The sequence below is a fragment of the Macrosteles quadrilineatus genome, unplaced genomic scaffold (assembly GCF_028750875.1).
Source record: "Macrosteles quadrilineatus isolate MER2022 unplaced genomic scaffold, UCM_ALF_1.0 Scaffold_38__1_contigs__length_1125367, whole genome shotgun sequence".
Taxonomy (NCBI): Eukaryota; Metazoa; Arthropoda; class Insecta; order Hemiptera; family Cicadellidae; genus Macrosteles; species Macrosteles quadrilineatus.
This window is the reverse complement of record NW_026542631.1, coordinates 343,997-360,664: the sequence shown is the minus strand read 5'-3', so window position 1 is coordinate 360,664 and position 16,668 is coordinate 343,997.

Sequence of the window (16,668 nt, the reverse complement as noted above, 5' to 3'; positions counted from 1 at the left end):
TTTTAACATGATAAAATGTTACATTTTACATGTTTCATTTTAACATGATAAAATGTAACATTTTAACATGTTTCATTTTCAAATGTTACATTTTAATATGTAACATTTTAACATGTTGCATTTTAACATGATAAAATGTTACATTTTAACATGTTTTATTTTATATGATAAAATGTTACATTTTAACATGTTTCATTTTAACATGATAAAATGTTACATTTTAACATGTTGCATTTTAACATGATAAAATGTTACATTTTAACATGTTGCATTTTAACATGATAAAATGTTACATTTTAACATGTTGCATTTTAACATGTTACATTTTAACATGTCTCATTTTAACATGGTAAAATGTTACATTTTAACATGTTGCATTTTAACATGATAAAATGTTACATTTTAACATGTTGCATTTTAACATGATAAAATGTTACATTTTAACATGTTGCATTTTAACATGATAAAATGTTACATTTTAACATGTTGCATTTTAACATGATAAAATGTTACATTTTAACATGTTTCATTTTAACATGATAAAATGTTAAATTTAAAAATGTTACATTTTTACATGTTTCATTTAAACATTATAAAATGTTACATTTTAACATTTTTCATTTTAACATCATAAAATGTTACATTTTAACATGTTACATTTTAATATGTCACATTTAAACATGTTGCATTTTAACATGATAAAATGTTACATTTTAACATGTTTCATTTTAACATGATAAAATGTTACATTTTAACATGTTTCATTTTAACATGATAAAATGTTACATTTTAACATGTTTCATTTTAAAATGTTACATTTTAAAATGTTACATTTTAACATGTTGCATTTTAACATGATAAAATGTTACATTTTAACATGTTACATTTTAATATGTCACATTTTAACATGTTGCATTTTAACATGATAAAATGTTACATTATAACATGTTTCATTTTAACATGATAAAATGTTACATTTTAACATGTTTCATTTTAAAATGTTACATTTTAAAATGTTACATTTTAACATGTTGCATTTTAACATGATAAAATGTTACATTTTACCATGTTGCATTTTAACATGATAAAATGTTACATTTTAACATGTTGCATTTTAACATGATAAAATGTTACATTTTAACATGTTTCATTTTAACATGATAAAATGTTACATTTTAACATGTTTCATTTTAAAATGTTACATTTTAAAATGTTACATTTTAACATGTTTCATTTTAACGTGATAAAATGTTACATTTTAACATGTTTCATTTTAACATGATAAAATGTTACATTTTAACATGTTGCATTTTAACATGATAAAATGTTACATTTTAACATGTTTCATTTTAAATTGTTACATTTTAAAATGTAACATTTTAACATGTTACATTTTAATATGTTACATTTTAACATGTTTCATTTTAACATAATAAAATGTTACATTTTAACATGTTTCATTTTAACATGATAAAATGTTACATTTTAACATGTTGCATTTTAACATGATAAAATGTTACATTTTAACATGTTGCATTTTAACATGATAAAATGTTACATTTTAACATGTTGCATTTTAACATGATAAAATGTTACATTTTAAAATGTTACATTTTAACATGTTACATTTTAATACGTTACATTTTAACATGTTGCATTTTAACATGATAAAATGTTACATTTTAACATGTTGCATGTTAACATGATAAAATGCTACATTTTAACGTTTCATTTTAACATGATAAAATGTTACATTTTAACATGTTTCATTTTAACATGATAAAATGTTACATTTTAACATGTTGCATTTTAACATGATAAAATGTTACATTTTTACATGTTGCATTTTAACATGATAAAAATGTTACATTTTAACATGTTGCATTTTAACATGATAAAATGTTACATTTTAAAATGTTACATTTGAACATGTTACATTTTAATATGTTACATTTTAACATTTTGCATTTTAACATGATAAAATGTTACATTTTAACATGTTGCATTTTAACATGATAAAATGCTACATTTTAACGTTTCATTTTAACATGATAAAATGTTACATTTTAATATGTTACATTTTAACAATTTGCATTTTAACATGATAAAATGTTACATTTTAACATGTTGCATTTTAACATGATAAAATGTTACATTTTAACATGTTTCATTTTAACATGATAAAATGTTACATTTTAACATGTTTCATTTTAACATGATAAAATGTTACATTTTAACATGTTTCATTTAAAAATGTTACATTAAAAAATGTTACATTTTAACATGTTACATTTTAATATGTTACATTTTAACATGTCTCATTTTAACATGGTAAAATGTTACATTTTAACATGTTGCATTTTAACATGATAAAATATTACATTTTAACATGTTGCATTTTAACATGATAAAATGTTATATTTTAACATGTTGCATTTTAACATGATAAAATGTTAAATTTAAAAATGTTACATTTTTACATGTTTCATTTAAACATTATAAAATGTTACATTTTAACATTTTTCATTTTAACATCATAAAATGTTACATTTTAACATGTTACATTTTAATATGTCACATTTAAACATGTTGCATTTTAACATGATAAAATGTTACATTTTAACATGTTGTATTTTAACATGATAAAATGTTACATTTTAACATGTTGCATTTTAACATGTTGCATTTTAACATGATAAAATGTTACATTTTACATGTTTCATTTTAACATGATAAAATGTTACATTTTAACATGTTTCATTTTAAAATGTTACATTTTAATATGTTACATTTTAACATGTTGCATTTTAACATGATAAAATGTTACATTTTAACATGTTTTATTTAACATGATAAAATGTTACATTTTAACATGTTTCATTTTAACATCATAAAATGTTACATTTTAACATGTTTCATTTTAACATGATAAAATGTTACATTTTTACATGTTTCATTTTAACATGATAAAATCTTACATTTTAACATGTTTCATTTTAACATGATAAAATGTTACATTTTAACATGTTGCATTTTTAACATGATAAAATGTTACATTTTAACATGTTGCATTTTAACATGATAAAATGTTACATTTTAACATGTTGCATTTTAACATGATAAAATGTTACATTTTACCATGTTGCATTTTAACATGATAAAATGTTACATTTTAACATGTTGCATTTTAACATGATAAAATGTTACATTTTAACATGTTTCATTTTAACATGATAAAATGTTACATTTTAACATGTTTCATTTTAAAATGTTACATTTTAAAATGTTACATTTTAACATGTTTCATTTTAACATGATAAAATGTTACATTTTAACATGTTTCATTTTAACATGATAAAATGTTACATTTTAACATGTTGCATTTTAACATGATAAAATGTTACATTTTAACATGTTTCATTTTAAATTGTTACATTTTAAAATGTAACATTTTAACATGTTACATTTTAATATGTTACATTTTAACATGTTTCATTTTAACATAATAAAATGTTACATTTTAACATTTTTCATTTTAACATGATAAAATGTTACATTTTAACATGTTGCATTTTAACATGATAAAATGTTACATTTTAACATGTTGCATTTTAACATGATAAAATGTTACATTTTAACATGTTGCATTTTAACATGATAAAATGTTACATTTTAAAATGTTACATTTTAACATGTTGCATTTTAACATGATAAAATGCTACATTTTAACGTTTCATTTTAACATGATAAAATGTTACATTTTAACATGTTTCATTTTAACATGATAAAATGTTACATTTTAACATGTTGCATTTTAACATGATAAAATGTTACATTTTTACATGTTGCATTTTAACATGATAAAAATGTTACATTTTAACATGTTGCATTTTAACATGATAAAATGTTACATTTTAAAATGTTACATTTGAACATGTTACATTTTAATATGTTACATTTTAACATTTTGCATTTTAACATGATAAAATGTTACATTTTAACATGTTGCATTTTAACATGATAAAATGTTACATTTTAACATGTTACATTTTAATATGTTACATTTTAACATGTTGCATTTTAACATGATAAAATGTTACATTTTAACATGTTGCATTTTAACATGATAAAATGTTACATTTTAACATGTTTCATTTTAACATGATAAAATGTTACATTTTAACATGTTTCATTTTAACATGATAAAATGTTACATTTTAACATGTTTCATTTAAAAATGTTACATTTTAAAATGTTACATTTTAACATGTTACATTTTAATATGTTACATTTTAACATGTTGCATTTTAACATAGTAAAATGTTACATTTTAACATGTTGCATTTTAACATGATAAAATGTTACATTTTAACATATTGCGATTTAACATGATAAAATGTTACATTTTTAAATGTTACATTTGAACATGTTACATTTTAATATGTTAAATTTTAACATGATAAAATGTTACATTTTAACATGTTTCATTTAAAAATGTTACATTAAAAAATGTTACATTTTAACATGTTACATTTTAATATGTTACATTTTAACATGTCTCATTTTAACATGGTAAAATGTTACATTTTAACATGTTGCATTTTAACATGATAAAATATTACATTTTAACATGTTGCATTTTAACATGATAAAATGTTACATTTTAACATGTTGCATTTTAACATGATAAAATGTTACATTTTAACATGTTTCATTTTAACATGATAAAATGTTAAATTTAAAAATGTTACATTTTTACATGTTTCATTTAAACATTATAAAATGTTACATTTTAACATTTTTCATTTTAACATCATAAAATGTTACATTTTAACATGTTACATTTTAATATGTCACATTTAAACATGTTGCATTTTAACATGATAAAATGTTACATTTTAACATGTTGTATTTTAACATGATAAAATGTTACATTTTAACATGTTGCATTTTAACATGTTGCATTTTAACATGATAAAATGTTACATTTTACATGTTTCATTTTAACATGATAAAATGTTACATTTTAACATGTTTCATTTTAAAATGTTACATTTTAATATGTTACATTTTAACATGTTTTATTTAACATGATAAAATGTTACATTTTAACATGTTTCATTTTAACATCATAAAATGTTACATTTTAACATGTTTCATTTTAACATGATAAAATGTTACATTTTTACATGTTTCATTTTAACATGATAAAATCTTACATTTTAACATGTTTCATTTTAACATGATAAAATGTTACATTTTAACATGTTGCATTTTAACATGATAAAATGTTACATTTTAACATGTTGCATTTTAACATGATAAAATGTTACATTTTAACATGTTGCATTTTAACATGATAAAATGTTACATTTTAACATGTTGCATTTTAACATGATAAAATGTTACATTTTAACATGTTTCATTTAAAAATGTTACATTTTAAAATGTTACATTTTAACGTGTTACATTTTAATATGTTACATTTTAACATGTTGCATTTTAACATAGTAAAATGTTACATTTTAACATGTTGCATTTTAACATGATAAAATGTTACATTTAAACATATTGCGAATTAACATGATAAAATGTTACATTTTAAAATGTTACATTTGAACATGTTACATTTTAATATGTTACATTTTAACATGATAAAATGTTACATTTTAACATGTTTCATTTAAAAATGTTACATTAAAAAATGTTACATTTTAACATGTTACATTTTAATATGTTACATTTTAACATGTCTCATTTTAACATGGTAAAATGTTACATTTTAACATGTTGCATTTTAACATGATAAAATGTTACATTTTAACATGTTGCATTTTAACATGATAAAATGTTACATTTTAACATGTTGCATTTTAACATGATAAAATGTTACATTTTAACATGTTTCATTTTAACATGATAAAATGTTAAATTTAAAAATGTTACATTTTTACATGTTTCATTTAAACATTATAAAATGTTACATTTTAACATTTTTCATTTTAACATCATAAAATGTTACATTTTAACATGTTACATTTTAATATGTCACATTTAAACATGTTGCATTTTAACATGATAAAATGTTACATTTTAACATGTTGTATTTTAACATGATAAAATGTTACATTTTAACATGTTGCATTTTAACATGTTGCATTTTAACATGATAAAATGTTACATTTTACATGTTTCATTTTAACATGATAAAATGTAACATTTTAACATGTTTCATTTTAACATGTTTCATTTTAAAATGTTACATTTTAATATGTAACATTTTAACATGTTGCATTTTAACATGATAAAATGTTACATTTTAACATGTTTTATTTTAACATGATAAAATGTTACATTTTAACATGTTTCATTTTAACATCATAAAATGTTACATTTTAACATGTTTCATTTTAACATGATAAAATGTTACATTTTTACATGTTTCATTTTAACATGATAAAATCTTACATTTTAACATGTTTCATTTTAACATGATAAAATGTTACATTTTAACATGTTGCATTTTAACATGATAAAATGTTACATTTTAACATGTTGCATATTAACATGATAAAATGTTACATTTTAACATGTTGCATTTTAACATGATAAAATTTTACATTTTAACATGTTGCATTTTAACATGATAAAATGTTACATTATAACATGTTTCAATTTAACATGATAAAATGTTACATTTTAACATTTTTCATTTTAACATCATAAAATGTTACATTTTAACATGTTACATTTTAATATGTTACATTTTAACATGTTGCATTTTAACATGATAAAATGTTACATTTTAACATGTTGCATTTTAACATGTTGCATTTTAACATGATAAAATATTACATTTTAACATGTTGCATTTTTACATGATAAAATGTTACATTTTAACATGTTGCATTTTAACATGATAAAATGTTACATTTTAACATGTTGCATTTTAACATGATAAAATGTTACATTTTAACATGTTGCATTTTAACATGATAAAATGTTACATTATAACATGTTTCAATTTAACATGATAAAATGTTACATTTTAACATGTTTTATTTTAAAATGTTACATTTTAAAATGTTACATTTTAACATGTTACATTTTAATATGTTACATTTTAACATGTTGCATTTTAACATAGTAAAATGTTACATTTTAACATGTTGCATTTTAACATGATAAAATGTTACATTTTAACATATTGCGATTTAACATGATAAAATGTTACATTTTAACATGTTACATTTTTATATGTTACATTTTAACATGTTGCATTTTAACATGATAAAATGTTACATTTTACTATGTTGCATTTTAACATGATAAAATGTTACATTTTAACATGTTTCATTTTAACATGATAAAATGTTACATTTTAACATGTTTCATTTAAAAATGTTACATTTTAAAATGTTACATTTTAACATGTTACATTTTAATATGTTACATTTTAACATGTTGCATTTTAACATAGTAAAATGTTACATTTTAACATGTTGCATTTTAACATGATAAAATGTTACATTTTAACATATTGCGATTTAACATGATAAAATGTTACATTTTAATATGTTACATTTTAACATGTTGCATTTTAACATGATAAAATGTTACATTTTATCATGTTAAAATGTAACATTTTACTATGTTAAAATGCAACATGTTAAAATGTAACATATTAAAATGTAACATGTTAAAATGTAACATTTTAAAATGTAACATTTTTAAATGAAACATGTTAAAATGTAACATTTTATCATGTTAAAATGAAACATGTTAAAATGTAACATTTTATCATGTTAAAATGCAACATGTTAAAATGTAACATTTTATCATGTTAAAATGCAACATGTTAAAATGTAACATTTTATCATGTTAAAATGCAACATGTTAAAATGTAACATATAAAAATGTAACATGTTAAAGTGTAACATTTTAAAATGTAACATTTTAAAATAAAACATGTTAAAATGTAACATTTTATCATGTTAAATTGAAACATGTTATAATAAAACATTTTATCATGTTAAAATGCAACATGTGTACACTACCCAGTACCCCTGTATAGGCCAATCACCGGAGAGTAGGTAGGCAAGATTTGAATTAGAATTATTATTTTTCAACACCGCGCTAGCAGCTAAGATGGTATTTGCTGTGATAACCTATCATTAGATGAATTCCCTCAGATGGTAGGATCCTAGACAAATTACTCCAAAGCATGGTAATAACAAATTATAATTTTATTCTTCTAACTAATGGAAATCCTTTATAATCATCCTTTATAAATGACAATATTACTATATCAGTAATTAAATGGCAACAGTCTTACTTGGTAAAATTCCTATGATCTGACTGGCTTAAATATAGGCTGTGATTCCCAGTTCCTACGGACTATGACTGTTTCAAGTACAGTAGGCCTAATGCTTGAACTCGTCTGTAACAATTTCAAAAGAAATAATAACAGGTAAACTAAAGTAATATTAATTTCACATAGTTGAGGCAAACATAATGAATTTAAGGTGATTTTACAATTTACAAAATATTCTCAGAACATGTGCTTTTTCATCCAAATGTAACATGAAAGTTGAGTATATAATATTTGACATTTACAAAGTTATTAACTGACAGACAATCAAAAGATTATGTATAATCATAGGTAAAAACATGGCAAATAAGATTATTTACAATACAAAACACATAAATCAATTTTCTTATTTTTAAAATGTTTTCTACTTACATTTTCACGAGTTTGTACAATTTTTAAGGGAATCAGCCAACTAAGAAAGATTTGAAGAAACAGCTCATTACAAAAATGACTTTAGTTAATTAACAGCTGTTCTCCAGTTCTGCCAACAAGGTGAAGTGTAATATAGTGAAACTAGTTAGCCATTGATCATGATATTATATGTATATTATATATTCTATGAATTAAAATAATTTAAATTTAATCAACATTTCCCTTACAACAGTATAAAATATCCCCCTACCTCTTTTTAAATTTGAATTATTTTAAAATCCAACTAAATCTCTTTATACAAACCAAAGAAATAAACATTCTAATCTTCACAACAAAATTTTTACTTACATCTACATAATTCAAATTCAAAATAAAAATAAAATATCTACTTCCCATCTGTGAACACTTCTATAACTATGCGGTGTTCTTTACTATGAGTATTTAGTACCAAAACTCACCGCAAGATAGCTATACAGAACAGACATATTATTACCGAACATAGTTCCAACAGAGGCTACTAGACAACAGCACCATACAAGATAATCAATTTCGTCAATGTCAGTTCTGCCAACTTTCAAAAAAATATCTTTACTGATAATCAATAATCAAGTTTTTTAATTAATTCAAAATTTACATGTTTCTTATCCTAACAAACTATTTACAAATACATGTAAGTCAAAAACCCTGACAATTAAAGAAGTTGTATACCATTAAGATCATAGAACTCATTTTTCATTTGTTTTATCAACATTCAAAATCTCAAACAAAAACTCTGTGTTGGCCAACCTGAAAAATAACATCATGTGATTTGTTTTGTTTTAAAGAGAAATCTCCATTTCAGTTTTGATTTGAGTTGCTTGTAGTGTGTTGTGTTATGTGTGTCGTGTGATGTTTTACGTTAAATATATATTTTGTGTTGTTTTTTGTGTGAAAGTGTGTAGTGTGATTAACAATGTTCCTTAAATCTAAATGTACCTCTCAAACCCATTTATTCATTCCATTCGTGTCACAAGCACTCACAGACTTATACAAACATATGCTCCACTCATTCATATTATTGTGCAATAACTTATTAGCGAACTCCATAAAATCTTCATTTCAAACTACTAGGCCTAACTTAACAACATTAATAACAAAATTTCTGTCCCTACGATCTTAATTAATTATACATCAATCTTAATAATAACATAACTTTTCCCTTTCAACTAAAGTTGCATCCCTGGCATCATTCCATTCATGTATTTACAAGTTGAAACTTTGGTTTCAAGATAAAACCCGTGACCTAAATTATGACCTGAAATAACCAACTAGGCCTACTTTCCTGGGTTGTATCGAACTAAACATTTACTTAACCTTTCTTACGAAACTTCTTGGCCTCATTGCTTAAGTAATGTGTTCGAATTAGTACATGAGACTTTAACTTAAATGGATGTTTTGCTCTCTTAGGCGATAATCTCCACCAATGTCTGTCAAATTTCATACAGTTTCTTGAATTTCTCATGCCTTGGTTCAGGCTTTGCTTCATTTCTTCCATCGTTAGGTCGCTGGATAACAGATTCTTACTGTCCCACAGGTTGGTTAGCGCACAGCTGGGCTCATGATCAAACATCAATTTGAAGTTGGATGTTTTGGTCGATGCATTGATGGCAGTATTTTGGCTTATGTGTAAATCGATTACTTTTTCCTTTTGATCTGGTACATCTTCTTCCTTTAACGTCACAGGAACATAGGTTTCTACGATTGATTCAAGTAGGCCTACCTTATTCATTGTGAATCCAACAGTTTTACACTCCACGATTTTTGTGCTCAAGGGCCGTTTTGTGTGATTGGGCCAGATGCCGTACAAATGTTGATCAGTGGTGTTAGCTTCATTTTTGCTTATTATTGCATTTCGTAAAAATGAAAGCAAGGGGGTCAATTCGAGTCCATTGCATTCTGTGATCTTACTGAGATAACCTTCAACGGGGTTAGGTAACTTGTTAAAGATGCTCGTATTTTCATTAGGCTTAGGTAACTGGTATATAGGCATGGTGTGTATTTGCGAGTGATTAGGATTTGTAGGCATATATAACATATTATTTTGCATGTTTGGGTTTTCATTTAGGTTAGTTTCAGTAGGCTCTTTAGGTTTAGTTGTATTTTCTTGGTTTGTCCCTTCCGGTGTAGAAGTATGATTTAGGTTAGGCCTATTTGATTTTGTCGGGCTAGTTAACTGTTCAACTAAGTTTTCTTCCTCGATAATTGACTTATTTAAATCCTCTTCATATTGGTTCAAATCAGGTAAAGATACTTGGTTTTTGATTTCATCAAATTTGCTTTGCAGTTCTTGTAACTTGACCTTCAATTTGTCCAACTTACCGAAGTAGTTAGGACCTAACATACATGCGCTTATATTACTTATTCTAAGGTGCAGATGAGTACATAGAGCTGACATTCTTGCTATGTACAGGTTGCTCGGTTGGGTATCACACTGTTCTATAAGTAGCTGAAATCGATCTACCTTAATTTCTACGGTTTGAAATTCAGTACTTAAAGCTAATTTCCCAATAAGATTGTTTACATCTGGTTGAACCTGTAAAATAGATCTGAGCTGTTTTCTGAGTGCTTCTACGTTGTCAAAGGTAGAATCTTCTCCTCTAGTTAAAATTTCATATTTAAGTTCATCTTTACTTAAATAATTCAAATTGAATTTTTCCATTGTCGGAAATTACTAGACCTATCGTACACAGAATAATTTTGGCAGTTTATGAATCACTTGCTGAAACAAGCTAATTTTATGGCAGAAGTTATGTCACTTCTTAACATTTCTTGTAGGCTAGCAAAATAATCTTGAGGTTAGCAAAAGTTCACCACAATGTCCAGGCTTAAATAAGCGCAAGGCTTGAAATTAATAAATAGCAGAGTGGCGCACTTCTATACACTACCCAGTACCCCTGTATAGGCCAATCACCGGAGAGTAGGTAGGCAAGATTTGAATTAGAATTATTATTTTTCAACACCGCGCTAGCAGCTAAGATGGTATTTGCTGTGATAACCTATCATTAGATGAATTCCCTCAGATGGTAGGATCCTGGACAAATTACTCCAAAGCATGGTAATAACAAATTATAATTTTATTCTTCTAACTAATGGAAATCCTTTATAATCATCCTTTATAAATGACAATATTACTATATCAGTAATTAAATGGCAACAGTCTTACTTGGTAAAATTCCTATGATCTGACTGGCTTAAATATAGGCTGTGATTCCCAGTTCCTACGGACTATGACTGTTTCAAGTACAGTAGGCCTAATGCTTGAACTCGTCTGTAACAATTTCAAAAGAAATAATAACAGGTAAACTAAAGTAATATTAATTTCACATAGTTGAGGCAAACATAATTAATTTAAGGTGATTTACAATTTACAAAATATTCTCAGAACATGTGCTTTTTCATCCAAATGTAACATGAAAGTTGAGTATATAATATTTGACATTTACAAAGTTATTAACTGACAGACAATCAAAAGATTATGTATAATCATAGGTAAAAACATGGCAAATAAGATTATTTACAATACAAAACACATAAATCAATTTTCTTATTTTTAAAATGTTTTCTACTTACATTTTCACGAGTTTGTACAATTTTTAAGGGAATCAGCCAACTAAGAAAGATTTGAAGAAACAGCTCATTACAAAAATGACTTTAGTTAATTAACAGCTGTTCTCCAGTTCTGCCAACAAGGTAAAGTGTAATATAGTGAAACTAGTTAGCCATTGATCATGATATTATATGTATATTATATATTCTATGAATTAAAATAATTTAAATTTAATCAACATTTCCCTTACATCAGTATACATGTTAAAATGTAACATTTTATTATGTTAAAATGCAACATGTTAAAATGTAACATTTTATCATGTTAAAATGCAACATGTTAAAATGTAACATTTTATCATGTAAAAATGCAACATGTTAAAATGTAATATTTTATCATGTTAAAATGCAACATGTTAAAATGCAACATGTTAAAATGTAACATTTTATCATGTTAAAATGCAACATGTTAAAATGTAACATATTAAAATGTAACATGTTAAAATGTAACATTTTATCATGTTAAATTGAAACATGTTATAATGTAACATTTTATCATGTTAAAATGCAACAGGTTAAAATGTAACATTTTATCATGTTAAAATGTGTTGTAATATTAAGCAGATGTTATAATTAACATCTGTTGGTTTATTGACTTTGAATTGTAAATATTTTGAAGGTTCTTGCTTTATAACTGTATCTGAATTAAATAATATACTTTGAATCAAAACTAATGAATTCTCATTAATCTATATACTGTACGGTAATAAAACATGGCGCAGTCGTCGAATGAACCTAATGCTTCCCTTAATGTGCCTCATGAAGCTGCAATTTCCCTAAATGTGAAACCACCAGAACCTTTTACATTCAACCCCAGTGAATGGCCAAGATGGAAAAAACGTTTTGGAAGATACCATTCATTGAGCGGCCTTAAAGAAGCCAGCGGCATAAAACAGGTAGATATGCTTATTTATTGCATGGGAGAAAAGGGAGAACAAATACTCGATTCATTTAAACTAAATGAATCAGATATCAACAATTACAATGTTGTTTTGAATAAGTTTGAACAGTATTTCATTCCAAAAAAGAATATAATTTTTGAAAGAGCTAAATTTTTAAAGCGTAAACAAGGATCAACAGAGTCTATAGAAGACTTTGTAACTGCTCTTCATTCTCTAGCAAAAAGTTGTGAGTGGGGACAGATTGAAGAGGAAATGATTTTAATGGTCTTGATAATTGGTATGCATGACGAACCCCTTAGCGACCGTCTTCAGTTGGAAAATGACCTAAAACTTGACTTTGCTGTAAACACTGTTCGGAAGTCTGAGGAGTTAAAGAAGCAAAAGCATGAACTATCACACTCTGAAGTAGACACAATCACTAAAATGAATCCTAACTTTTCCAACCATTCCCATGCAAACCAAAGTACTAATCAATTTAGTTCACATGATGATACTTTTCCTAACAAACCCAGTAATGCTAAAGCCATTCATAAAAATATCAAATCTTGTTTTTGGTGTGGTTTGACTCCATCTCATCAAAAGTATATGTGCCCTGCTAGAAACCACACATGTAAACTCTGTGGTAAAGTTGGACATTTCTCAAAAGTTTGTCGATCAAAAAACGTAAACCATGTTGAAACTGACGATTTTAAATCAATTGACAATCTAAACCCTGAATCACAAGACTTTATTGGTTCGGTGACTTCAAGCCAAATTTATTCATCTACTGATCCATGGACAGTATTATTAAATATCAATGACAGTGACAGTGTTGCATTCAAAATAGATACAGGAGCAGATGTAACAGTCGTGCCATCAGACATTAAATTAAACAGAAGAATTAGATTGTCGCCTACCCTTAAACAGTTTAAAGGGGCTAATGGGCAAGATCTGTCAATTTTAGGGATGGCTACTGTCAAAATGTCATACAAGAATAAAACATGCTATGAAACAATATATGTTTCTAAAGGGACTTCTGTTCCTCTTTTAGGAAAACCAGCAATTGAAAAGCTTCAGCTTGTATCTAGAATAAATGAAATAAGTTCTAACTCGTGGTTCGCTAATTACCCAAAACTTTTCAATGGCTTAGGGAATGTTACTGAAAAGTATAAAGTAGAACTAAAAGATAATGTCGTTCCTTATGCTATCAATGCCCCTCGTCGGATCCCCTTGCCTCTGTGGCAGGCTACAAAAGAAGAATTGAAAAACATGATCTCCATGGGAGTCATAGCTGAAGTCCACCATGCAACAGATTGGTGTGCTCCAATGGTTGTTGTTCCCAAGAAAGATTCCAATAAAGTTCGCATTTGTGTAGACCTATCAAAATTAAACAGGAGTGTAAAGCGAAGATACTATCCTATCCAACCAGTTGATGTAACTCTAGCTCAAATCTCTGGAGCAACACTATATTCAAAATTAGACGCCAACCATGGATTCTGGCAAGTCAGTTTGGATGAGACATCACAAGATTTGACCACTTTCTTGACGCCATTCGGTCGTTTCAAGTTTTTAAAATTGCGTTTTGGTATAAGTTCAGCACCAGAGATTTTCCAACAGTTAGTGAACAAGACCCTCAATGGACAAAAGAATGCAGTCGCTCATATGGATGATATCATTGTTTGGGGAAAAACCAAAGAAGAACACGATCATGCTCTTGAAGAAGTACTTGGAAAGCTTCAAAATGCAGGCTTTACTCTAAATAAAGGCAAGTGCCAGTTTTCACAAACGTCTCTCACATTTTTAGGCCACCAATTATCAAGGGATGGTATCAAAATTGATGAATCAAAGGTGGAAGCCATAACAAAATTGCCTCCTCCTACTAACATAGCAGGTGTGCAAAGATTTATTGGAATGGTAAATTTTGTAGGAAAATATATTCCAAATAAAAGTCAAATACTTAAACCAATTACAGACCTTTTAAGTACAAGAAATGAATTTGTTTGGGGCAAAACACAAAATATAGCCTTTGAAGAGATAAAGTCACTTCTTGCTTCCGCTCCCCAACTGGCGTTCTATGATTCTAGCCGCCCTACCATGGTGTCTGCTGACTCATCTCAAACAGGTCTTGGTGGAGTACTCTTTCAGCAACAAGTAGACAACAAATGGAAACCTATTTCATACATCTCAAGAACACTTACTGAGAGCGAAAAAAACTACTCCAATATAGAAAGAGAAGCCCTTGCTGTAACCTGGAGCTGTGATAAACTAAAACAATACATAATTGGCAAAGACATAATCATTGAAACAGACCACAAACCTCTCGTTAGTATTCTAACAAACAAAGATTTGAATGACCTAACACCCCGTATTCAGAGACTACGTCTGAGACTTATGAGATACTCCTATAGAGTTACATACACTCCAGGAAAACATCTTGCGACAGCCGACTGTCTTTCAAGAAGCCCTCTGCCTTCTAAAGAATCATACGACTTAGAAAAAGAAGTTGAATTTGCTGTTAGTTCGGTAATTACAAATTTGGGTACAACCGATGCTATAATCCAGAAAATATGTGATGCACAAAAATCATGCCCGATTCTCCGAAGAATTCAGCAATTTTGCTCCTCTGAATGGCCGGACAAATCCAAATTGCCTAATGCATTAAAACCTTACTTCCCAGTCCGCCACGAAATTTCTTTCTGTGAAGGTGTTTTGCTGAAAGGAGATAGACTCATTATCCCTAGTGACCTAAGACTTGATATGCTAAATAGAATTCATTCCGGACATTTTGGAATCAGTAAATGCCGACTTAGAGCAAGTCACAGCATGTGGTGGCCAGGTATATCTTCGGACATAGAACGAACAGTTAATGAGTGTCCTAAATGCACAGAATTTAGATCCCAGCATCATGAACCACTAATGACATCTGAAATTCCTTCTCGTCCATGGGAGAAAGCATGCATCGATTTATTCAAAATTGATGGGACTTGGTTTCTAGTAATGACAGACTGTTACAGTCGATACTTTGAAATAGCAACATTAAAAACATTAACTACAAGTGAGATAATAGAGAAATGCAAATCAATTTTTTGTCGCCACGGAATACCTGTCGAGCTTAGATCAGACTGTGGAACTCAGTTTGCTTCCCAGCGGACATGCTTAGAAAATTCTGAGTTTAAAGTTTTTGCACAAAAGTACAACTTCAAACTAACAACAAGCAGTCCCGGGCATCATCAAAGTAACGGCTCTGCAGAAGCTGCTGTAAAAATAGCTAAAAGTGTCTTACGAAAGAACAAAGAAGACCCTTACCTTGCACTCCTATCCTACAGGAACACACCCCTTACAGCCAACGGGCTTAGCCCAGCCCAACTTTTGTTCAACAGGAGGTTACGAGATAATTTA